Genomic DNA, 24,092 nt, shown 5'->3' on the forward strand with positions numbered 1-24,092 from the left:
TGGTTATTTTTAACTGAACCTCTGCCTGTCCATCTATTACACCTTTCCTGGCAGAACAGGGGCAGTAGCAAATCTGAACCCACTTTTGAGCCAGCACAAAAAAATTGGAGAGAAGTCACAAGAGGTAATTTCATTACTGGAAGTTTAATGAAAACCAGCAGCCGGACGGTGAAGCTGCACACAAAGTGCTGCCTAGGGAGAGGGAGGCAGGCAGAGCAGACAAGGTGTGCTGTGCCTGGGAACAGCCTGGGCAGCTGTGGGCAGAGCTGCCAGCTGGCACCGATGTGCCTTCACAGCATGGGCAGCCCCTTGCAGAGGGGACACGAGGGGGAGCCAGGAAACTGAGGTGGGGCTTTTAAGGGACAGGGGACATCAATCCATTAAAGGAGGTTTCTTTGTTCACGGAGTACTTTGTTTCTGGGGATCTGTGGTGCTTTAAATGTTGTGCAAAGTCCACCACAGCAGGTGCCTGCGTGGTGTGGGGGATGACACCAGCCCACAGAATGAATGGAGGATTGTTCTGCTCTGGGTCAGAGAGACCTGGAAGCCACATAAACTCACTGGCAGTGCTGAGGCTGAGTTAACTGCACTGAGTCAGAGCTAATGAACACTGCCAATCATGGCGATTCATTAGCTTGTACTCAGCATTGTGCTGATCATGCTACAAAGCTTCTGGTTGGCTTGCAAACTGGACAGAGGGAATTCCTCCACTGTGTAGAGATAAACCCATAGCTGTAGGTCTACGGACCCTCACTGAACACCTGAATGCCAGTAGACTGAAGCATAAACCAAGGATTTCAACCTTTGGGGAAATTCTGCAGAAGGGAGTACAAAAGGAGAACTAAGGAAGTGAGGAAAAGCCTCTGGACCAGCCACAGGTTGCTAAGCTAAAACCCTCTACTTTGATTTAGGCTCCACAGTCTTAAGCACATCATGCATTCAGTGGTGAGACTGTCAGCAGTCAAATGAATCCTCAGCACATGCAGTGAAACATTTCATAAGAAACAAAACGCTGTCACAAAGGGCATCCATGTAGACTTGTGGGGTTTCTTTACATCTGAAGACCTTAAAATACTATATTGCATTTGGCTATCAAACACTGACTTTTTTCTGAAAGCCCATCCTGTGGCACTGCAAGCTGCCTGCTGACTCTCTGGCTCTTGGCAGAGACAAACTTCCTAGACAGAAATCCCAACTCACTTCAACCTACAGACAGAGCTGCGGATATGGAAAAAACAAAGATGCATTAATGGAAGGATTGCAGGAGTGACCATGACAAAATCTGGAGACAAAGGCCTCTAGCATTAAAGGGGAAGGATTATAGGAAGATCAGAGGCTCAAAATGCTTCATGCCCCAGAACAAGAGAACAACCACATCTCTTTCTCTGTATATCTACACTTCATTGGGAACAGATAGTGTGTTTGATTGATCTCACTCACGTGTGACAGACACAAGAACCTGACGGGAGCTGATCTGCAGAACTTTGGCCAGGATTACAAAAACATCACTGAACAGCTCACGCCTCCCTCAAAAAAACAAAACAGAAAAAAAAAGAAAAAGAAAGGAATATTGGGAAAAGGTATAAGAACACACTGCAGAATAAACTATGTCTTTAACCTGTTACTCTAATCATCTCCTCTCCCTTCTCCACTTGTTTCCTTGTCACCTCCAAAGAGTAAAAAAACTGGGTGAAGAGAGGAACACTCAGGATATTTTCATGGAGTGACAGAAATACAGAACAGCATGATTAACTAAAGTGAGTTAGTTGGCCTAAAACATTAAAGAACGGCATTATGAAGCAATTAAGTTTCCTTTAAGCAAAACACATAATATCAGTCAATTTTACAAACAGGGTGCCATATTTCTGACTCAGCCCTCTCCTAGATATAATATTTGACCTTTGCTTTCAAGATCTTTGGTACTTCTAAAATGTTTTCTTTTAGTCTCTTTGGTGCTGGCTCTTGTTTCAATTAGATCAAGTCAGGTTCTTCTCTGAGACTGTAAGAATAGGGACATTCACGTGCTACCTGTCAAGTACTGTTGTAACTACCTTCAGCTGCTCTTGTAATTCTAGCTCCTCTGTGGAGACCCATATTATGAAAATTGTACTCTGTCTTTCAAAGCCCTTTGTCTATTCTGTGTTACATTTCTGTCTACTTTTGTTGGGGGCTGTAAAGGTAGGAAAACTTCCTAAAAAACCACTCAGTGCAATAGTAAAAAACCACTATTAGCAAGAGTGAGAAGAGAGTTGGTTTGCCACACAGGAGGAAAAGCTATTTGCAGGATCAGTGGTGATCAGAAAGCCACAACAGTTAACACTGAAGACAAAGGAATACCAATTCAGCTCATAATAGGAAAAAATAGATTAGAAAGAACTGAGATAAGTTAAAATTTTTCAAATTGTCTGGGCCTTATGAATTTCACCCTAGAATACATAGATCACTGACTGAGAAAATCTTAGAGCTGCTGGCAATTAACTTTGAGAGGGGAGGTCAGAAACAGTTAACTTAGCAAACACTCAATGGGAAATAACTAAACAGGCTTGTCTTGCTATGCAAGAGCTGAGGTTATCCTGTAGATCACAAGCTTTAACAGAGTCACTGTCATATATGTATGAATATCAGATTGGAAATACGAAGAAGAGTGTTATCTACAAGACACATGAGATATTTTTATATTTTTATTTCTTTTTGGAAAGACCTCAACCATAACCTCAGGCAAAGTGTTGGATGCCATGTTTTAAGGAGGATGTAACAGCCTGATAGTGAGTACTCTAAAAACATGACAAAAAATTGAAGGAATAATTTGTTGATTAAAGCAAAGAGGACAGAAATTGGGGAAACATGACAAAAGACACTGAAAATTTCAAATATGGCTGCAAGAACAAAGGGAATAACCTATTCCTGTTCATTGCATATAGAAGTAACTCACATGTTAGGAAAAGAAAAAAAAGTTTTTCTAATGGTAAGGAAAATTAGGTGTTGGAATGAATTGCTCAGAGAATCTCCATCAGTGGATGCCCTCAGAAGTGGGTCAGCCACAGCTCTAATGGGAAGTGTCAGTACAATCAATAGAGCTGCAGGACCCTCAAGCTACTTCCTAATTTACTAGGAGAGTTCTAGGAAAAAAACCTGTGGCTACTTAGATGAAGAATATTTTTTTTAGTTCTAGGATATTTTGAGCAATAGTATGTATTACCTTTTCCTTGGTTAATTTTTAATAGTGTTCTGAAGGCTCAAAGTTAAAGAGTAGCTTGACCCAAGATAATCTCTCATCTTTCTACTTTTATTTCTGCTGTTTGAGCAAAGTGGTAAAGCTTTCCTCAGATTCTCAGACCACTTCTTGAACACAAAATTCAGTGGTCTTTCAGGTTTTTTTGTGAATGTGGGATCAATGACATTAAGTAGGAACCCATTCTTTCCTGAATGGTTGCCTACAGCCATTTTGGGGTCATTTCATCCATACAGTCAACCAATCATAACAAAGACAATGTGGTTTCCTTTAAGTTTTGCATTTTGATTCTGGTTGGTTTTTTACCCAGTGGCATACAGTAGTCACTTTCTCCGTATTTTCCTTTTCTGAAGTGATAATTGACCCTAAAAACCTGAGTAGTTTTGCAGCAGTCTATCTTGGGACTCTCAATCCCACAAGTGTTGAATGTGCTACACCTCAGTCTAGAAAGAAAGCTGAAAATTTAACAAAATCAAGGGTTTGCCTTCCAATCACTTATGATATTGATTTGAATTTGCTCAGCTTTGAGTTCTGAAGATGAACAAAGCTTAGTCCTAAACTAAGCTGGTGTTAAAGAGTTTTTACAAGGCTGACAAAAAGGAGCTGAATACTTGTCATAGGCAGCTTCTAATACTGATTGTATTGTGAATATATTAATTGCAGGATCAAACTCGCCATCATCCAGAAATTATGTGGCCAGCAGGACTAAGGTAGTGACAGTCCCCCTGCACTCAGCACTGCTGAGGCCACAGCTCAAGTGCTGTGTTCAGTTCTGGAGCCCTCAGGCACTGGGGCATGTCCAGAGTAGTGCAAGGAAGATAGATGGATGGTAAAGGTTCGAGAGCACAAGTCTTATGAGGAACAGCTGAGGGAGTTAGGTTTGTTAAGCCTCGGGAAGAGGAGACTTGTGGATCTTATTGCTCTCTACAACTGCCTGAAAGGAGGTTGGGGTCAGCCCCCTTTTCCCAAGTAACAAGTGACAGGACAAGACAAAATGGCCTCAGGTCCCACCAGGGGAGGTTTAGGTTGGATATTAGGGAAAATTTCTTCATTGAAAGTGTTGTCAACTATTGGAATAGGTTGCCCAGGGAAAGCAGTTGAGTCACCATCCCTGGAGGTCCTTAAAAGACGTGTAGATGTGGAACTTAAGAACATAGTTTAGTGGTGGACTTGGCAGTGCTGGGGTAAGGGTTTGACTTGATGATCTTAAAGGTCTTTTCCAACCTAAATTATTCTAAGATTCTATGATTTTCTATCATGAAAATTAATTTTAAAAAAATATCCTTTAATGTTTACTATTTCAACAGGTAGCCTTTCTTCATACTTAAGCTAAAAAGCATGAGAAAAGAACATAAACCTGCCAACATTGTGCTGGGCTGTGGTGGAAAAAAACAAAGGATTGGTTTTTAACTGTTCATTTTGGTTGGAGCTTGGCCATCTGAACAGTCCTTGTTTTTTAAGCACTATCTCTTCAAGTTTCACTGCTGTTTCTGGAGACATGAACTGTAGTGGTGACAGCAGATTTCTCCTCTCAGCTGGAGAAGATGTTTTAACTGCCTTTCAGGAGCAAAATCAATTCATATCTTTCTGTATATGGCTACAGACTCTCACTGGAGCTGTAGCTTATGACTTTTATCTTATTGTGACACCTGCTTCGGTCAAAGGGATTACTCCTCCTGGAAGGTGTCAATACTGATGATGTTCAGTTGAGCAGCTGTCCTCCCTCTTCTACTATTATTATTCATGACGTGTGATTGATTCTTCTGAGGGCCTTAGGGATAAAAAACTTACCAGTTCTTTGCTGTCTTTCTTTTAAAGGGACCTAATGGGCAATTATTGTTTCGGAAATGTGCTAAGGCCACCATTTCACCTCATCTATTGTTCAGCTATCTCTGTGCAGGCAGACTGTGGGCAATGAGAAGGTGCAAGATGTGCCATTATCCATATGCTGAGAGCCATCAGTTGCACACTTAGTGCTTCTCCAACAGCGTCATTCATTACCCAGAATCATACTGAGAGAGTTTAACTGATGGAAGAAAGAGATGGCACTAGCAGTGACTCCACTTGCACACAGCTGAGGCACAATATGGATTGGGGTCATTCTAGTTGAGGGTGTATTTCCATAATTAATTATTGAAATTTATAATTCTGGGTTAATTTGTATCAGCTGAAAGTCATATTAACTACATTCAGCTTCTTAACATTGGTGCTTGTGTCAAGAAGTTAGCAATACATGGAAAGATACAGGTAAAGGGGATGAAGACAGGAAAAAGGTATTTGGGATGGGACCTATAAGATCTGCAAATGCTTATTCTGGAAAACAGATGAACAAATTAAATCAGCTACAATGTAAAGTAATTTTTCCTTCTAATATTTGAAAGATTACCATAAAATTAGTTATGTTCAACTGTTCTTCAGTTTCACTGTAAATAAGACACCAGATGGCTTCCTATGGAACAAATAGAGCATAACTTGGATTTTAGAAATACCCAACTGTTGGGTAGCTCTGGAAGAGACTAGATGGGGTGGCACTGAAATATTCCACACTGGAAGATTAGATAAACATCTCTCACTGATTATCTAGACAGCTCTGCTCTTGCTAGTAATGAAGGTGAATAAGCCAAATTATCTTTGGTGTCCTCAAGGTGCTCTTGACCATTGACACTAAAGAACTCCTTTATTTTTATGCTATGTCCTAGGAGCTAAATTGGCAAAGATAATCATCTAAGGGCCACTTTGAAGCAGAAGATGACAGCACTGGAGTAAAGCAAGTAAAGAGCCTTAGTCCTGATCTGAGCCTATGAAAACTTTGCATGGTTTGCAGCAGTCTCTCAACTGGTTTCCCATTCTTCTGGGCAGTAGCTGTTATTAAACAACAGGGAGGTATTTAAGGATGTTTCTGGACTGCTCCGTCGGCAGAGGAAGTATTTGTGACCATCTCAGAAATACGTTGAAAAGAACTCAAAATATCAAAGCCAGTGGAAGGTCAATCTGCTGCCTGGGTTGGCTGTTGGTTTGTTTTTCCTGCATACATATGAATTTCAGTCTCTTGCAGTACCTCTGGCCACAGCTCTTACTCAGGTAAGCAAACTGCCATTTTAGGTTTTCTATAGTAACAACTTGTTCCATGTCTTGCTGTGGGCAACAAAAAATCAGAGCTGAATTGTCACAGACGCTTTGAGCCACCATTCAAAAATAAAAACAACAAATGCATATAAAATCATTGAATTGTTAAGGTTGAAAAATACCTCCAAGATCATCGAGTCCACCCCGAGCTCCCTCAGTCACTTCTTATAAGACTTGTGCTCAAGTCCTTGCACCAGCTTCGTTGTGTTTATAATTAGCTTGTGCATAAGACTCATGATTTGGACACAAAAGTCTTCACAAAATCACAGTCTTGTTTGGATTCCTGTTCTAATAAAATATAACTGTTCCTCCATGGCAGCTTTGTGAGATTTACTTCCCCACACTTCCCATTTTATCCTCCCATATTTCCTTCAAGCATCTAGCTTACAGATTTTCTCCAGCTACCAAACTATTTTGTTTCCATCTCTTCAATAATTCAAATATATGCATCAAATGCACACATGGCATATTTCCAGCAACATCCCCTTTCCTTCCTGCCTTTTTGCAGCCAGGTAATTTCCATATAAGGTGCACAAAGATAACCATGCTCCTCCACAGGTCTGGTTTGTGCATCAACTCCCTCTGCTTTCTCTGTGCAGCTCTCCACTGGAGCCTCTGGTGAGACAGCTGAGCCCTGAGCAAAGCCTGCTGGCAAAGAGGGTTTAGCCATTCTGGCAGCATGGCTTTAAGGTAAGCATTGATCTAACACAGCAGCAGATCCATGTGCAGCACCAGTATGGAGATCAAAGGTACAGTTGCCATGATTGCATGCTGGGGTGGGAAAGTGTTCTCCCTGGACTCTTCCTCTCCTTTCTCCCTTTCCCTCCTGTGTTTTTCGACAGATTGCTGTTTTGCCAGTTGTGATTTCTTCACTGGAGAAGCAGCAAGACAATGGAGCAGTTCTCCCCTCCCCAAACTCCCCCAGGAGCCAGCCCAGGCTGACCATGTGCCCAGGAGGTTGTAACAGGATAGGACAGAGGAGCCCAGCCCCAGGAGTCAGAGGCTTCTCATCCCATGTGGTGGCCAGGAACTGTTTTCACCACTTTTGTTTTTCTCTGCTCCATGTAAAACCAAGACACTTGTTTCACCATAGGGGTGCCAAAGGGCAAAGGTTTGAGGAGACCTCAAGAGGCAGAAAAACTTTAGAAACTCTAGCAATAAATTAATAAAACTCCAACAAAGCAAGAACAAGTAAAAAAGATCTCCAGAAAAAAGCCTCTTTGGGGAAGGGGCTGAGGGATCATATGCAGGAAATAGATGAGATTAAGACAACAAGGAGATATGTACAAATTAAAAAAAAAATACTTGAAACTTGGAGTGAAAGACATGGGAAAAATGGAAAAAGCTGACCCAGGTTAAACTAATTATTTAGCTAGATCACTATCCTGTTTCCCTTCAATGTCAACACCAGAGGCTGCAGAGAAGTGGTACAAGAGATACCTATGCAGTTGCAGAAGAAGCTTCACTCAAACCCCAGGCTGAGGATCAGTGAGCTCAGCCTTCCATCAGGCAACTGCTGTGTAACTGCTGTAACTGCTTTGTAAATGTATAATATGAAAAATATATCTGTGATGGCATTCTTATTGATGTAAATATCTATTTCTTGCAATACCTTTTGATAATACCTTGGGGCAATACTTTCCAAGGGGATATTACACCTTCTATATCCTTTTCAGTAGAACTGTCTTGCCTTTTAATTAAATTGGTTTTCCTTTGCTTCTGCATTTTAATGAAGGTACAGCACACCCATATCCAAACTACTTTATGCCACTTAATAGACATACATCATATATGTACATATCTCAAATTAATATCGTATTTATCCTCTTTTTAAATGGCACAATACTAATTTGTATGTACATCACAAGTTTTCAAGAATTAGACTTGTGGACGAGGACATTTTTAAAATGTGTTTTAGACAAATGACTTGCCTAAAACTTCTCCACATGGCAGTTGTTGATTGCATTTGTATCAAATTATTAAGACACAGGCCCAATTTCACTTTGTTTTGGCAATTTTAACAGTAACTCCTGGAAGTCTTAGGTGAAGTGTGATTTGAGCAACGCTCATAGACAGATCTGGAAAGGAAGAGTTTATAAAGTCGCTGCTGCTACTAGTAAAGTACCCAAATGCCAACACTGCAACTAGTTTTTTCCCTTTATCCTAAACGTCTTCCAGTGTTTTGCACTTCTTTCTCCCCTGCCAAAGAAAACCACAAATTTTGCCCGAAGGGATATCATCATTAAAGAAAGAAGCAGTGCAGTCAAAGCCTTAGGATGACACAGATCATTCAACAGTTGTTCAATTACACTGAAAAGCTACTTATTTTTGAACACAGAGCTTTCACTCAACACAGGCCCAAGGCACTACTATCAGATTTGTATCTGCAGTATCTCAACGAGTCTGATGTAGGGCTTTCTCTCATTACAGAAGCTGTAGCCTTGTGTGAGGTTTACATCAAGGTTTAAAGAGTTTCTAAAGTGTCTTGGAGCTGTGTTGGCTTTAAAAGGTATTACCAAATCATAATCATTTCCAAGCACAAATTAAAAATTGTTTTGGAGACCTCTCATCCCCTAAATCCATCTGATTTTGTTTAAGGTTTACAGGCCACTTTCCCTGCAGAATTCGTACAGACTAATAAAACCGTATGTGACTACAGAGGCAACAAGGAAAGCAGTAACATCCAAAATACTCCAAGGTAAACCAAGCAAACAAAATACAGCATATTCCAAAATAAACATTTTTGAAAATTACTATTTAGGGCATACAATTCCTACAGATCCCGAGTGTGACCGACAGCAGGGTATGACCACCAAGATGGAAAAATTGATTCCCATAGGTTTTTCTTAGCAGTTTTCTATAAAAATGCTGCTCAGTACAAGCTTTGAAAGCAGTAAGAAATCAAATTTTTCTCTGGTTTATAGCTGCATAGAAAAACATATTGAAATGCAGAGGAGTGTTTTCTACCCTCTAAATCAGAGTGATTGTTGGCCACACTATCATTTCAGCTGACAAGGACACAGCATTAGCTACAGGCTTCTCACCGCTCCTTGCCATGCTGACACTACAGGAGTCAAGCCATTACTACTATGCTCTTTTTACAGTCTCTTAAATACAAACTTTTTTTTTTCATTTTATTAAACTTTTCATGAACCTGAGCTCCTCCTGACCCAAAAGCCTCAGTAATTCTGCTGACCCTTTGCTAAATGTGCTTCTGAAAACATTCACAGCAATAACTGTGGTCAGCTGCTCACATATGAGCAACCTGGGTGGAAGCAATCGATTGCAGGGCCTTTTAGGGTAATGCAGCTCCAAAACATACTGAAAGGCATAACAGTGAGAAGAAAATGACATACAGGCCCAATTCCTTTCTGCAGTTCAACTCTATAAACTGCAATCATTCACTTCGAAGGAAAGACGAATGGGTTACTCTACATCTGTACAACAGTAACAGAATAGAGTTATGTCCCAAGCATCTGGTGAGAAACAAAAATAATTTTTCACACCACACTCTCCAGAATAAAATTAGATTAGTTTGCATGCATTCGAGATAAAAAAGACAACAAGTCAGCACAGGGGTCTACATGCTGAAATACTGTCCTGGTTCTGGTCAGTGCCGGGGTAATTTTTGCAGTAGCCAGGAAAGGGGTATGGGTAGGACCCAGAGTTTATTCTATACCACCTAGATCATTTTCCAAGGACAGGGGGGAAGGGCTCACTTCTGGATTGGGGTAGCATGGCAGAGGGAATGGTCATGCATTGTCAGAGGTCTCCATAGGGTGAGCAATAAGACTTCTTTCTCTTATACACCCTGTCATTAGTATTATTGCTGATTACTGTTCATTGTCTTATCTCATTGCTGTTTCCAGTAAATTGTTCTTACCTCAGTCCATGACCTTTTTGTGACTCCAATTCTCCTCTCCAGTTCACCATGGGAGAGGGGAGGGAGGGAGGGAGTGAGAAGCACATGGTTTGGAGTGGTTTCAGTGGGAACACCAAATTGGAGAATACCATTCCAAAACCACGACAAATAGTCAGAACGCAATACCGTTTACAGACCTGTACATAGGAAGGTAAGATCTCAGTGGCCCCATCACAGTATTTCCAATGGAACGTTACAAATTCTCATGGCCAATCCTGCAAGAAGTAGAAAGAGGAGTTAAAACTAGAAAGTTTCCAAAGGAAAAGCAAATAAGATGTTAGCTGTCTCCTTGGATACGCAATGTTAAAAGTCAGTGTGGAATTAGTTTAGAGGATGTTAAACATTTTAAACTACAAGAGTAGCTAGATCATAACAATTATATAAATATAGAAAAGTCCAAGTTAAATAAAATGCAAAGTGGTAAGCTGTTTTTAAAGATATGTTATTGAAAACAGTCAGGGTAAAAATGCAATGAATATGTGGGACTGGACTAGAAGGGAGAGAATACTGCATCAATTTATATTCCCTTTGAACTGTCTGTAATACAGACCTTAAAGTGCATTTTCAAACATATAGCATATCAAAGAACTAGACACTTATTTCTAGCCATGGCACTTCTAGGCTTTTGGGAAAGGAGAAGAGGAACAGTCTAGTGGAATTGTGCTGTGTGATGAAGCACATACTGATGGGTTCTGCCCAACATCAATAAACAATTGCTTTTGCTTTAAATGAAGAAAGAATTTCAGCAGTAAACAAATGCCTCACATCTTGCATGAATTCTTCAACAGAGTCAAAGCAAACCTGTCTTTTCACACCTCCTGCAAGTGCTATTCCAAGTCAAAATACAAGTCATATTGCCTGAGATCTACCAGTTGCTAAGTTTTCAGTCATGACAACCATGATACAGAAGGGATGGTGACACACAAGAAACTAAAGCTTTTTGCAATATTCCTCCCTGGAATCCACACCCATTGTTGTAAGGATAATTATCTGAGCATCCCTGAGGCCAGTTTTTGCACTTTTTATATAAATATCACCTCTTGCATAAGACATGGAATTTAAAATCATCTCCTTCACGGATATCATTAAGTCACTCCATTACCTCTGGGACAGACATAAATTATGCATTCTTTGATTCTCTTTAAAATTTAGATGCACGAGGGGACAGGGTAAAATCTAAATGGTACTAGAAACATAAAACATCCAAGAAAGAAACAATAACTTGTATGGTTTTAACTGCTATAGTGCTCTGAAGGCTCCCTGCCTGGTCAAGAAAAGCACATAAAGCACTGAAACGTAACAGCAGGCCTCCATGCTAATGGCTGCTAGTGACAAGGGCTCATTGAATGTCACTGCTTCACATACTGTGTACTGTTCATTTTTCTTATCTGTGTGACCTCTCTTTTGAAATGACTGATGAAACTCCCCTGAATTAGCTTCTTCGCTTCTGGGCATTTGCCACCAAGAAGGCATTTAGTAATATCTCTGCTAAATACAAAAATAAAGCATGGGGAGATAATATTATAGCAAAAAATAATCACTATGTCTGTTAAAAAATATTCAGTGTGTAATGCAAAAGGGCTGCATCTCTGAACCCTCCTCGTTGGGTTGTTTTTTTACCTAGACACCCTTTAAGAGTACTGGCTTGTCACAATACATGCATTCACGTTTCAGACTTGGCTAACATTTTCATAATTGGTGTGAATAAAAAGAAATAGCTGTTACTGCAAGAAAAAAAAGAAATGCCTCTGTTCTGATGCCCTGCTGCTATGATGACCTATTTCACACTAGCATCTGTTCTCTTCTCATGAACCACTCCAGATGTAAGCTGGCAAAACAGTACTGCAAGTATGTTACCCAGACGTCCACTGAGTGCTGCAGATGTTTTCTTCCATGCTTCACGTTTAATGTGTGCCTGATTAATTTTTTCATTATTATCTCAACTACTTGGCCCACAGATTTTCCTATGAAGTTTGCAGAATCCAGGATCTAATTTGCAGCCATAAGGAGCAGCTCCCTTTGTGTAAACAGGTTCATTAATGTCTGGAATAACCATTCAACAGAGTCTTGGTCTGAATTGCCAAAAGAAACGCAAACTTCAGTAATCTATTATGCCTTGATAATATTTGCCTGAGGATTTAACACAATGTTCATTTCAATTTCAAAATTACAGATGTTTCCAATATTCAGATGCATCAGTCTGACCAAAAAATATTATGCCCATTCTCTGCCTCAAGCCCTTGACCTGAATGAGGTTAGTGACAGGGATATGAATGGCTTGAGTGGAAAATGAAACACAAAAGTAGTTTTATCGTGAAGTACAATATTTCTTCTGTCACTTAACCATTTTTTCCCTCTCAGAATTACAGGGTAGACTGCAAATCTTCAAGGCGAGCAGTCACTACGACAGCCTAAGTGCCATTTAAAAGAATTATAATTTATGAGGCGCTGTGGTAGAATAGCAAAGGTCACAGAGTAGACTCCCCAGGGAGGAGAGGATGACAAAGGTTACAGAGATGACTAAAGACTCACCTACAGAAAGGAATTTTCTTGGAAGGAAGATGTTTTCTTGCAACAGCTTCATCCCACCTAACACACAGTTCCTCATCCAAATGAGCAGTTCGCCTTTAAGTTAGCTGAAAGACATTGCTTGCAAAATACACTTCTGAAAATCGTGGTTTGGCCTTGTACCCACTGAGAGCACACTGAGGTGCTGGCAGATGGAGGACACTGTGGGTCTGTCCCACAGGGCACCAGGGGGATGCCTAAAGACTGACTTGATCCCACCTGGGACATGAAACTTGAAAAAATTTCTGGAGTCTTTGTGAGGCAGTCTCCAAATAAACGCTGCTTTTGTGGCAACCAATACAATTTGCAGATTTCTAACAAAACACTACAGACTGGCACAATTTCTTTTAGAAGCAGTATGAGGAGCTGGTAGGTGAGGAGCCTAAGACACACAGCTGAGACATTGCTCCTGGACAACTGTAAATATGCACACCAGCCATCACTCTACAAAGCAGTTTGGGCAGCTTTTCCTTGCCACAGCTATAGCATCCTCCTCCTTCAGATGCCCCACGTACAGAGAAAAAGACAAGGATGAAGACAAGCAGGAACAACTCTTTTTGGCACAGCTCCTCTTTATGCCAAATCATCTCCAGGCTCATAAAATACATTAACTGGTGGGAGAAGCTGGTGCTGCAAACCTGGGGGTAACCAGAGGTGTCTACAGAACATCAGAGCGATAAAGAATAGCTTAACTTGAAGCCAGCATGCAACACAAGACAGCTCATTTCTTCAGAAATGTGTGGCCATAAACATTTTGAAAGCTGACAGTTTCCAACTGTTCACGAGCAGTTGTGGGAAGTTTCTGCAGCTGGATAAATGGCTGGCACTTGTGGAGGGGGTTGGCACAGCTCTGAAGAGTACAGATGTAGTATGTGCTGGTAAAGAAGAGGTCATTGACTACTTTGAGTCAAAAGCATTATATTTAATTTCTGTAGGCTAATTGCTGGAGCCCATCTTACTGGTATTTGACCTCCATGCCAAGTCTCCCAGTTCATAAAGAGGTACATAAAAACTGAATAATCATTCAGGAAGATTATTTGAGGACCCTTACCTATTTTCTGTACTAACATAGGGCAGTTTTCTGAAGGGGATAAATGTCACAGACATTCACAATATTTTCATTCAGCAGTCCCTGGTCCATCACAACAGCCGATGAAGCCTTTGGTTGGCTGTTCAGATCACAGAACATTTTTACAGACTCACAGCTGCACACTGATGACAGCAGAGTGTGCCTTTGGGAGAGGCAAGGGCAGAAGGCAAGTGGAAGGTGGGATGCAGTGGAGCAAGACTCCAATTGTAACAGCATCTTTTATCCTGCACATCATCTGCAGGAAGGAGGGAATGTCACAGAAACGTTGCAAACACATCAAATAGCTCAGGCAATGCCCACTCCTGAGTGACAAATCCACTGGGCATGGTGCCAGGCAGCCCTCCTGAACCTACCCAGGGAACCAGCATTCTGAACCTGCCTCCTGAAGCAGCATTCCCACCACGTGCTTTGCCTCACGCTTAGAGTCGCTTACTCCAGCGCAGCAGTGGCAAGCCTTGGCGGGCTCCGCGTGTGGGGTTTTATACTCTCCTGTGTTGGTTTTGTATGCTTTGTCTTCCTTTATTAATTTTAAACAGAATGGGGGGATGTAAATTCACCATTGGGGATATGTCAGTGTTTGCTCAACATGCTCTATATACCTTTATTAATTTTGTATTGAATGGTGGATGTGATTTCACTCCAGGGGGAAATCAGGAATAGCAAAAGGTCTTTCCCACAGCAGGACAGCAATGGGGAAGGGGATAAAATTTCTCTGCGGGTTTATTTTGAGTGATTTATGTGCTTCCATGGGTTTCTAAAGCTGAAGAATTTTGAGCTTTCATGAACAGGCAGTTTCAGTGCCATGACCCACTGGTCTAGACAGGTTGATTATCTTAATGTAGAATTTGTTATTCAAGTCTTTCAGCTTACAGTACATTTTAAAAACAGCAGATGATGCCTTCTTGTAGTGCAAGAACAATACGTAAAAAAGGAAATGAAAAAGATTTCAAAATTGAGACGTATTTCTAAATAAGACTTATTCTTTAACAGTACAGATGCATAAATACCATATGAACTACAAAAGGGTTCTTTAACATGGGTTCACAAGGTTTAACTCTTGGCCACAAAGTTTAATTCTTGGCTCACTACAAAAATTGCGTCTATCTGTGAGAACAGCTTGGCAGCCTGTCATTTCCAACAGTGCAATTCCTGTCCCACAACAAGCCAACACTTGGCTTGGAACATGCACAGACACCCAATGCCCTGGACTGCTGGAGATATTGCAGAATTGCTTACTTGTAGCAATTACATGTAGATACTTACTACTTACTTGTAGGTAGCTCTTTGCTATCGACTTTTAATGCACACAGTACAGTTACACCCCATCATAGCATATGCCTTTGTTTAGACTCTTGGTCCCAGTATATCTTAATTCACCACTATCATGATAATGAAGGGAATGTCCCCTTTCTGTCTGTCCTACTTATTTTTCTAAAGAACAAACTTCAGAGGGGGAAAGAACTTCATGCCTCCCTCAATATCCTAGAAATTCCTGCATCTTCTTCATACTCAGCTTTGCCAAATGCAATAAAACAGTGACCAGTGGTGCCCTGATTGGTCTGGGCCTTTCATGTATGACAGTCAAAAAGCACAATTAAAAAGGTGCTGTTGCTCAGTTTTTCACTGCAACCAATTTCATCTACATTTCACCACATATATTTTCACCCACATTTCTGCAATGCCAGGTACAAAGGCTGCTCCACTTTTGGAACCCTCTGAACACTACAGGTGTCTCCTTCTACTGACTACCTGAGCACAAAGACTACACCTCATCTCCAGTTCCACCAGCACCCGAAGAGTGAAAGCCAGAGCCTCATGTTTACTGCACAAGGCAATTCAGATGGTGATTCCTATGTACTGTTGACTCCTCTGTGACTCCTCAGTCCAGGGACCTGTTTTGGGAAGGGGGCCGTGGGGTGAATCTATCAATGAATAGCAATTTGGGGAACGTTTCTTTATAAGGAAGGGAAATATTCTCATGGACAGTCTAATGCTTTTGTTTGCCCTTCCCCAGGCAGCTGAGACATGGAGGACAGCTGACCAGACAGCAAAAGACCTGTTTTACTGATCAGAAGATGCCACAGGAAAATTTATAGTTACAAAGACTTACTAGGACTTATGCTACTGGAAAATGCCTTACTGCCACTGCGGCTCATAACAAACTTCAAGCGGTCAACTGAATTAATTATTTGCTTGTGCAATACATATTATACACTTGAAAACTGAATTAAGGACTGGCTAGCTCTCACTGCACACGTAGAAGTCATTCTTTTCCTAACCTGGTGCAGCTGCCACATGAACTCCTTGTGTGACTGACGGCAAGGGCAGAAAGTTTCTGCACCGAGAAGCACAGTTCCCATTTTGAGCACCAGAAAGAGCAGAACTGCTTCATGTGAAAAATGAGTGAAGGAAACAGGAGAGAAAGGGGATAGGGGAGTGCAGCTGGCTGTCATCGGCTCTCTAGGTCAGCACATTTATACCTGCTGAACACAGCTGGATTTTGAACACGTGGGAGGGAAAGAGGAAGGGCAGGATTTGGAAACTGGCTCACATCCATCCAAGACGATAACATGCAATCCAGGGGAACAGTAATAAATACCAGGTACATGTCACAGCACACAATGCTAACAGCCTTTAATAAAGGTTAATGCAGCAATACTCACCAGCCTCCTTGCTGTGCTGCCAGCAGCCTGGGTGTTACCAAGGACTGAAGGTAGGCAGGCAGGCAGTGAGGCAGGGAGCAAAGAAAGACAGGCAGCACTGCCTAACTGTGAGCATCTTGTTCAGGATCCTGCTTACTGACCCCAGGAAGGGGTACAGGAGTCAGCCAGTGCCCCACATCATTTTACCATTAGCTGTGTCCTTATCCTGGTTTCAGCTAGGATAGAGTTAATTTTCTTCCTAGTAGCTGGTACAGTGCTGTATTTTTGGTTTAGCATGAGAATAATGCTGGTAATACACTGATGTTTTAGTTGTTGCTAAGTAGTGCTTACTCTGAGTCGAGGACTGTTCAGGCTCCTGTGCTCTGTGAGGCAGCAGGGGGACAAGAAGTGGGAGGGAGTATGGCCAGGACAGATGATCCCAATTGATCAAAGGGATATTTCATACTATAGAAGGTCTTGCTCAGAAATGGGCAGGGCATTGGTCAGTTGGTGATGAGCAATTGTATTGTGCATCACTTGTTTTTCATGAGGTTTATTTCTCCTTTTTCTTTTTCATTACAATAACTACTATTATCATTATTATTATTATTATCATCATTAATATTAAATTTTATTTTGCTTCATTTATTAAACTGTTCTTATCTCAATCCATATTTTTACTCTTTGCACCAATTCTCCTCCCCACAGTGAGGGGTGTTAGGGGATGGGGTGAGGGAGTAGCTGCATGGTACTTAGTTGCTGGCTGGTATTAAACCACAGCAGTCTTGGACAAGCCTCAGGACAGCAGTGGTATTCTGTGCTCAGTTACTCTCCAAGTTCTCCAAAAATAGAAGAGGAATTGGCTAGAGTTACAGTCTCTGTCCTTCACCTTCCTGCAAGCTGTCTTGCTCTCCTCTCTTTCAGTGGCACTGTTTATAAAACTTTGGATGGGAATTACATTCAGTCATTGCCTCTCTTCCCCTGGAGAAGAGAAGGCTCAGGGGGCCCTCATCACAGTATTTCAGTACTTAAAGGGCAGACAAAAAGAGAATAGAGGCATTCACTTCACAAGGAGACACAGAGAAAAGACAAAGGCAGTGGATAAAAGTTGTACCAAGAGAGGTTTCATCTTAATGTAAGAAATACATGTTTTACTGTGAGAACAATAAACCACTGGAACAACCTCCCCTGGGATGTGGTGGAATTCCTGTCTCGAGGTTTTCCAGATACAAATGGACAGGGTGATAGATAATCTCATCTAGGCTCCTTTTCCCACAGAATGTTGGACAGATGATCTTTCAAGGTCTCTTCCAATCTGGGCTGTTCTATGATTCCATGAGTAGCTATTCCCTCCAAATCCTATTCTCTGGAGACTGATTCCCAGAGTTTCCCATCCAGACCTTCTAAGCTGCCCATATCATCTACTCTCTCTGAGGTTAAGGTTGTCATAGAATAATTTACATTGGAAGGGATCTCTGGGGGTCCCCTGGTCCAACCTCCTGCTTAAAGCAGGTTGCTCAGGGTCTTCTCCAGTCAAGTTTTGAACAACTTTGAGGTTGGGGATTTCACAGCCTCTCTGGGCAATTTGTGTCAATCTCTGATCACACTTACGGTGATTTTTTGCCCCTCCAAATATAACACAGTCAGAATTTCAAATGTTCCAAACTGTGTCTGTTGCTTCTTTTCCTATCATCATGCACACTTGAAAATAGTCTGACTTGTGCATCCCCTCCCATTAGGTAGTCTCAGACAGCAGTAAGATTCCCCAGTGACCTTCCCTTGATCTGAACAGTCCCAGATCTCTCCACTTCTCATACATCCTCTGCTCCAGCTCATTGTGCATCTTGGTGGTCCTCCAGGGGCCTTGCTTCAGTCTATCAATGCCCGTCTTGTACTGAGGAGCCCAAAATCAGATACAGTACTTCAGGTGTGGTCTCACATGTGCTGAATGAAGGACAGTTATCACTTCCCTCCAAGCTAGGTCCAGCTGAAAGCATCCTAGGGTCAGCAGAGCACAACGCTACAACAAAAAAACCTACAAATGTCTGCCCAAATGTGAGGAAAATATGCAGACTTTTACTGTGAGTGGACTAGCACTGAAAGAGAGAGATGAAAATCGGCCACCCAAGCCCAGAGCAGCAGCAGGCACACAGGTAAGGCAGACAATCCAATTGGGAAAGACTGTGAGAGGAGAAAGGTATGGAACACCATAATATTTCAGAGCACATAACCACTTAAATCGAAGCAGCTACAACTGAGTGTAAATTACTGCCAATCCTAAGTGGAATACAAACAGCAGTAATTTGCCCATTATAATATAATGGGGAACTGTATCATGCAAACATGATTTTCTTCATATCAATGTAGCATGATTAGACACTGTACAGCACCAGCATGAACAGCTCATAAAAAGGGCCAAAAGTGCTATTAACCAATTGACCGCATAAGTATCTCTGCAACACAGTATATATATATATATATAATGCAATCCATCCAATCCTTGTGAAGAGATTACTTATTTGATTCTGTTATCCAAACACCTGATATCCTAAAAATAAAGAAAAAAATCAATGCTTGGCAAAGCTGCATCTCCAATATACAATACCGTAACCTCCATAATCCTTGAAATGAGACCACTAATAACAGGAAGGAGGAATTTCTAAGAGATACCAGAAGGGAAGTGTACACACACGGGGGAGGGAAAACAGTGATGTGTCTACCACCTTTGTGAGTAACTCCCTCAGGAAAGAGTCATTTTAGCATAACGACCATGAAGTCTGCCTGAGGCATGGTGGCAGCAGTAAGTCTGGAGAAAACAACAGCCTGGAGGAGAATGCTTTTATCAGGACTGCAAATGCTAGCTATACTAATATAAAAGGAACTTTGCATAACCACAGGGTTTTTCTTTCAGTGGCAAAAGCAGTATGACTTGAGTCTCTATCCAGAGTTGATAATAAGGAACAAGCAAAAGCAAAACTTGGGTTTCTTCTTACTTTCTTACTGGAGGCAAAGAAAAAGAATTAAGGTGGCTCTTACACCAGGAATAGTGCTCAAAACACTGGAGCAAAGTTTCTGATCAGTTCAATGACTTGGGAAGGCTGCACATGAAATAGAAATTCTGGTTAACATTGAAGGTATTATTCAGATAAGTAACTGCTTGCCATGCATACTTTTCTGCCGATGTAGATTTACTACATGGACTAGACTTTCCACAAGTCCTTCTAGTTCAGAAACATTGTCCACTTCTTCCATTTCCTGAAGGGAAGGCATTAAAAATGTCAAAAGTTAATGAGTTATACAAACCTACTCTTCTGTCAGTTTGCTTGTTTTTCTTTTTTCCTTTTTTATTCTTAACTTTTCCCTCTCTCACAAGAGACATATTCTCATTTCTTTTGATACTTGTTTGTTACAGAGAGTCACTTACAATAAAGTCATGTCCTTGGCCCACCAAAATTTATGCAGTGATGGTATCAAACAGTTTTATGCAAAGCAGAAAGTGGTCTTTTGGACTGAACTGCCTTCTCTAAAACCAAGGTCCATGACTCTAGACACAAAATGCATCTAGAAGCATTTGCCATGCTTGTATTTATTTGAAGTTATGTGACGAGACTGGGACCACACAGTGATTTTTTGTGGTTGGGAGAGGTAAGCAGCACAACTGAGGTTGAAAACTGCCATCTTAAACTACTCAGAGCAAAGCCACAATATGAAAATACATTCTTTTTTGAGCTACAGACTGGAGGAATGAGCAGTGCTTGTGGGGTTTCCACAAGACTATTTCTGGCTAGAAAAACTGCTAAGACAGAGATTTGCTGGAGCTTCTTGCTGGCCTCCGTTTTCACTCACATTCATGTGCCACATAATTAAGCCTGGAGGGGATATATGTGTGTCTTGCCATGCCCACATGAACATACAGCCAGGGTCTGCTTGAGAAGAGTGGAGGCTTTCTGACTTTCTATCAGCAGGAATCAGTGAGGACACCTGAGGGATTCTGTGACACCACCTCATTGCAGTAACGAGCAAGCTGATGCCCTTGACAGAGGGAAAGGTCATTATTTCTCTGCATAGTTTTCCTATTCACATCACCGGCCAGCTCACTTCCAGTTTGGCAAGCTGCTCTTTAAGCAGAAATCAGCCTGACAGAGACTTTAAGAAATGAAAGTATAATTAGGATCTGTTATATTTGGGATGTGTCTTTGCCATGTTACCACTGACTCTGGAGCCTGCAATTACCGGCAGAAAGCTTTCAGCAAAGAAAAATTTGAATGAAATAAAAATAAACAACTCATCCAAAAAACAGCAATCATGTGTCAGGGTGTGTCATCCAAGGAAGAATCTTAATGACATCCTTTCACATCCCTATAGCCCTGCACATGGAAAGATTCTGCAAAACTAGCCTGTGACCACTGAACACCGAAGAGCAGAAGAATTCTGCTTTGGAATAAATACTTCAAGCACTCCAACAACTATAGCTACATAAATTAAGGTTGTTTTGAGCAAAAAAGGTTCCTCCTGAGACTGAAAGTGACTTGTATGTGCATTTGCAATACGCCCATTGCTAAAGTATAAGTGTCATGAGCTAATAAAGGAAATAATAATAGAAAAATGGAAAAGCTGCATGCATAGGAAACTCTTGCAAAGAAAACTACGTACAAACAGAGGTCACCTCTGGAAAAGATGGAGATGGGGCCTCCAATAGCCTAATCCTAAGAGTCATACTCTCAAAAGAACAGTAGCCCTTTGCACAGCAGAACTTCTGTGTTTGCAAGCACACATGCATATTAAAAACCATAAAAGCATGAAATCTGTGAGAGATGAAATCTCTCATAAAGCATTTCCAAGACCAGGTACAGTCGGCATGTCTGGCAGCATAGAACATATTTTGCACACTACAAACACAAGTGGGGGTCTACTCTGAAATACAAGTTTCTACTTTTGTAAATGCTCTTCAGTTAGAGCATTTCAGTTCGACCGAAATATTTAAATTCAGTTTTTTAAGCTTTTGAACACAGAACCTGTTGAAAAATTAGAAAGGGGTTTTCATGGGGTGAAAGGGGGTCACAGAGAAAGCCTAAGCCCCTTTTGAGAACTGGTTCACTAAAGAAGTCCTTACACATACTTTGACTACAAGTTTGCAAAGACAATTCTCCAGATTTCTGCAAGGTCATTTCAGGTAAAGGTTTGAAAAGCACAGTGTTTCTCTAGATATCCGGGTGTATATCCAGCAGGAATTAGAATAGCAAGAAAATCTGTTTTGTTTTGTCTGCCTGGAATCTGTCACCTTTTAAATCAACTTCTTAAAAACACTAGTTTCCATCTGCCAACAGCACCACAGTGCATATATGTAGTGCTTTAAGTGCAGAAGAGGATATCAAGTCCCTCAGAAATCCCATGTTGTTCTGTTTAGGACATATTTTGATGATGTTTCCTACAAGTTTCCAAGTGATGGCTGTGTCAGCAAGCTCTGGCACAGAACAGCAGCCAGCTGGGTGTGGACTAGACAGCATGCGGACAGGAGTCAGGCTGAGGAGAGCACAAGAACAGTTGTATCTGTACTGGAAATAAGGCTCTAATTTCTAAAGCATTTGCAGGATACACCCCCCATCTAGGAAAAAAAAAACCAAGAAACCTAAAAAGAAATACTTACTTTTAAATTACAGTATTTAAATCTACATTACTTAGAGTTACACTTTAAGAGGATTTATGACTAAGATGGGAAGAAAAAAAAAGGCTTCTAAATTATTAGCTGCAATTTTGAGGAGGATATCACAGAAATGATGTTTAAAGGTCTAATCCTGGCAGCTCACATGCATGTAAATTGTTCTGTACAGCTCAGTGGCACCCACTTACTAGACAGAGAAAGGCATGCAGGTTTGAACTGGTTGTATTATTGGTGGCATAAATTTACTCAAATTAGTCAGAGAGCTGGCAATGTCCTGCTTCAAAAAAACCCCAAGAACAAGTTAATGGTTAAAATATATTTGCAGGGCAGCTTGGAAAATCTTATGAAAAAATGTTTTTAAAAATCTTTTTCTCCACTGAACAGCTCAGAAAAGTATGTCCCTGACAAAGGCCCATAAGGGGCAAAAACATTGGTTATTTGTTCTCTTTTGCTCTTTACAAATGAAGCAAAATACAGTTAATATATTATGCATGTCTTCCAGCATATTTTTATTTAGCCTGTTTTGGTTTGCTGTGCCTTGGGAACTTACACTTTGTTTTGTTTTGCCTTGGGAACTTTGATTTGATTTTGTTTTTCTGGTTAGTAACAAAAGTGAAGTATCAGGGCAGGACATCAACCAATCTACAGTGTGTGAGATTTGGTTAAGTTTCAATGAAATGACCTCTCAATGCCTCTTTTCCACTCCCTTATCTTATCAGTCACCAAACCACTCTCAACAAGCTGGCTTGTCAGAGGAACAGCATGGGCCAGTTGTTATTAGTCATCTCATTTCCCCTTAATGTGATCTGTTGTTTCACCTGCAGGAATAAGACAGACTTTTCCAGTAACATACTATAGCCCCTCAGTCTTGTGCACTTTGGGTACAGAGTCCAATCTGTGCCTTGTACCATCTGAATTATCATTAAGGTTGTGATTAAAAAGGATAAGCAAATCATACTCCTCTGTTCCAAGGAATTTACCCCTATGGCAGAACTGAAAGAGGGAAAACGAACAGCAAAGCCTGTGGGAGAACAAAAGGGGAAGAGAGGACAATTGCCAGATTTGCCAGTTAATTACAGTCACTACATTCCCAACTCCACAGTATTTTTTTTATTTTGGGATGGGGGGGTCTCTTTTAGCCTTTAGCAGCAATTTGTGTTCCCATTGAAACATACGGGAAAGGCGAGGAGAAAGAATGGATAATGAAAAGCAGGACCAAAGAGATGGGAAGGATGGCAGGGGTTGAAGGGTTTTGATGGGGCTGAAAATCATGTTCTGAGTAAATAACCAACAGAGTGAGGCAGAGAGTGAAAAAAAAAATTAGAAATTACATGGAAAGGCAGGAGCACAGGAATGAGTGGTCATATGGTAGCACTGAGGGGCAGGTAGGCTCTTCCCCAGCCTATTTGTCTCTATCCTGCCCTACCCCTCTGGCTGGAGGGCAGCATCTATACACCACTGCTAAAATAAGTTGGTATTCTTGGGTAGCTGATTTCCCCCTTCCTCTGCTTCCAAAACCATATCCTCATTCAGTCCCTAATTTTCTTCGAACCTGGGGCAAAGAAGGAAGGATGTTTACCCAGACAAACTCCTGGAGGGTCACTTTTTATTTTCTGTAGGTTACACAGAAATTGTCAGTCTGTTTGTATATGTCTAGACAGCAGTGCACAAATGCCCTCCTCCGTATAAAGCTGCAAGACAATCTGGACTGAACCAGCCCTGTTTCTTGCCTCTTTGAGGGCTTCAAGCCTGTTGGTCCCATGCAGCAGAACAAGTTATTCTGAAATTCTGAGTGGAGAGATTGTCCCAGTCCTTCAAAGGTGGTGGAAGACTCTTTCAGGATGTGATCC

At 41.2% G+C, this 24,092-nt stretch overlaps 1 protein-coding gene across 6 annotated transcripts in view; it reads right to left on the reverse strand.

Annotated features, from left to right (window-relative positions):
• Positions 1 to 24,092, reverse strand: part of ENOX1 (ecto-NOX disulfide-thiol exchanger 1) — a 365,143-nt gene that overhangs the window by 242,448 nt on the left and 98,603 nt on the right. For all 6 annotated transcript variants that reach the window (XM_085059363.1, XM_085059338.1, XM_085059308.1 and 3 more), the window contains exon 3: positions 10,418 to 10,495. The gene's annotated coding sequence lies outside the window, so the exon portion shown is untranslated. The remainder of the gene's footprint in view (positions 1 to 10,417; positions 10,496 to 24,092) is intronic.

This window comes from Lichenostomus cassidix, chromosome 1 (genome assembly GCF_008360975.1).
Source record: "Lichenostomus cassidix isolate B80296 chromosome 1, HeHo_3.0, whole genome shotgun sequence".
Lineage (NCBI taxonomy): Eukaryota > Metazoa > Chordata > Aves > Passeriformes > Meliphagidae > Lichenostomus > Lichenostomus cassidix.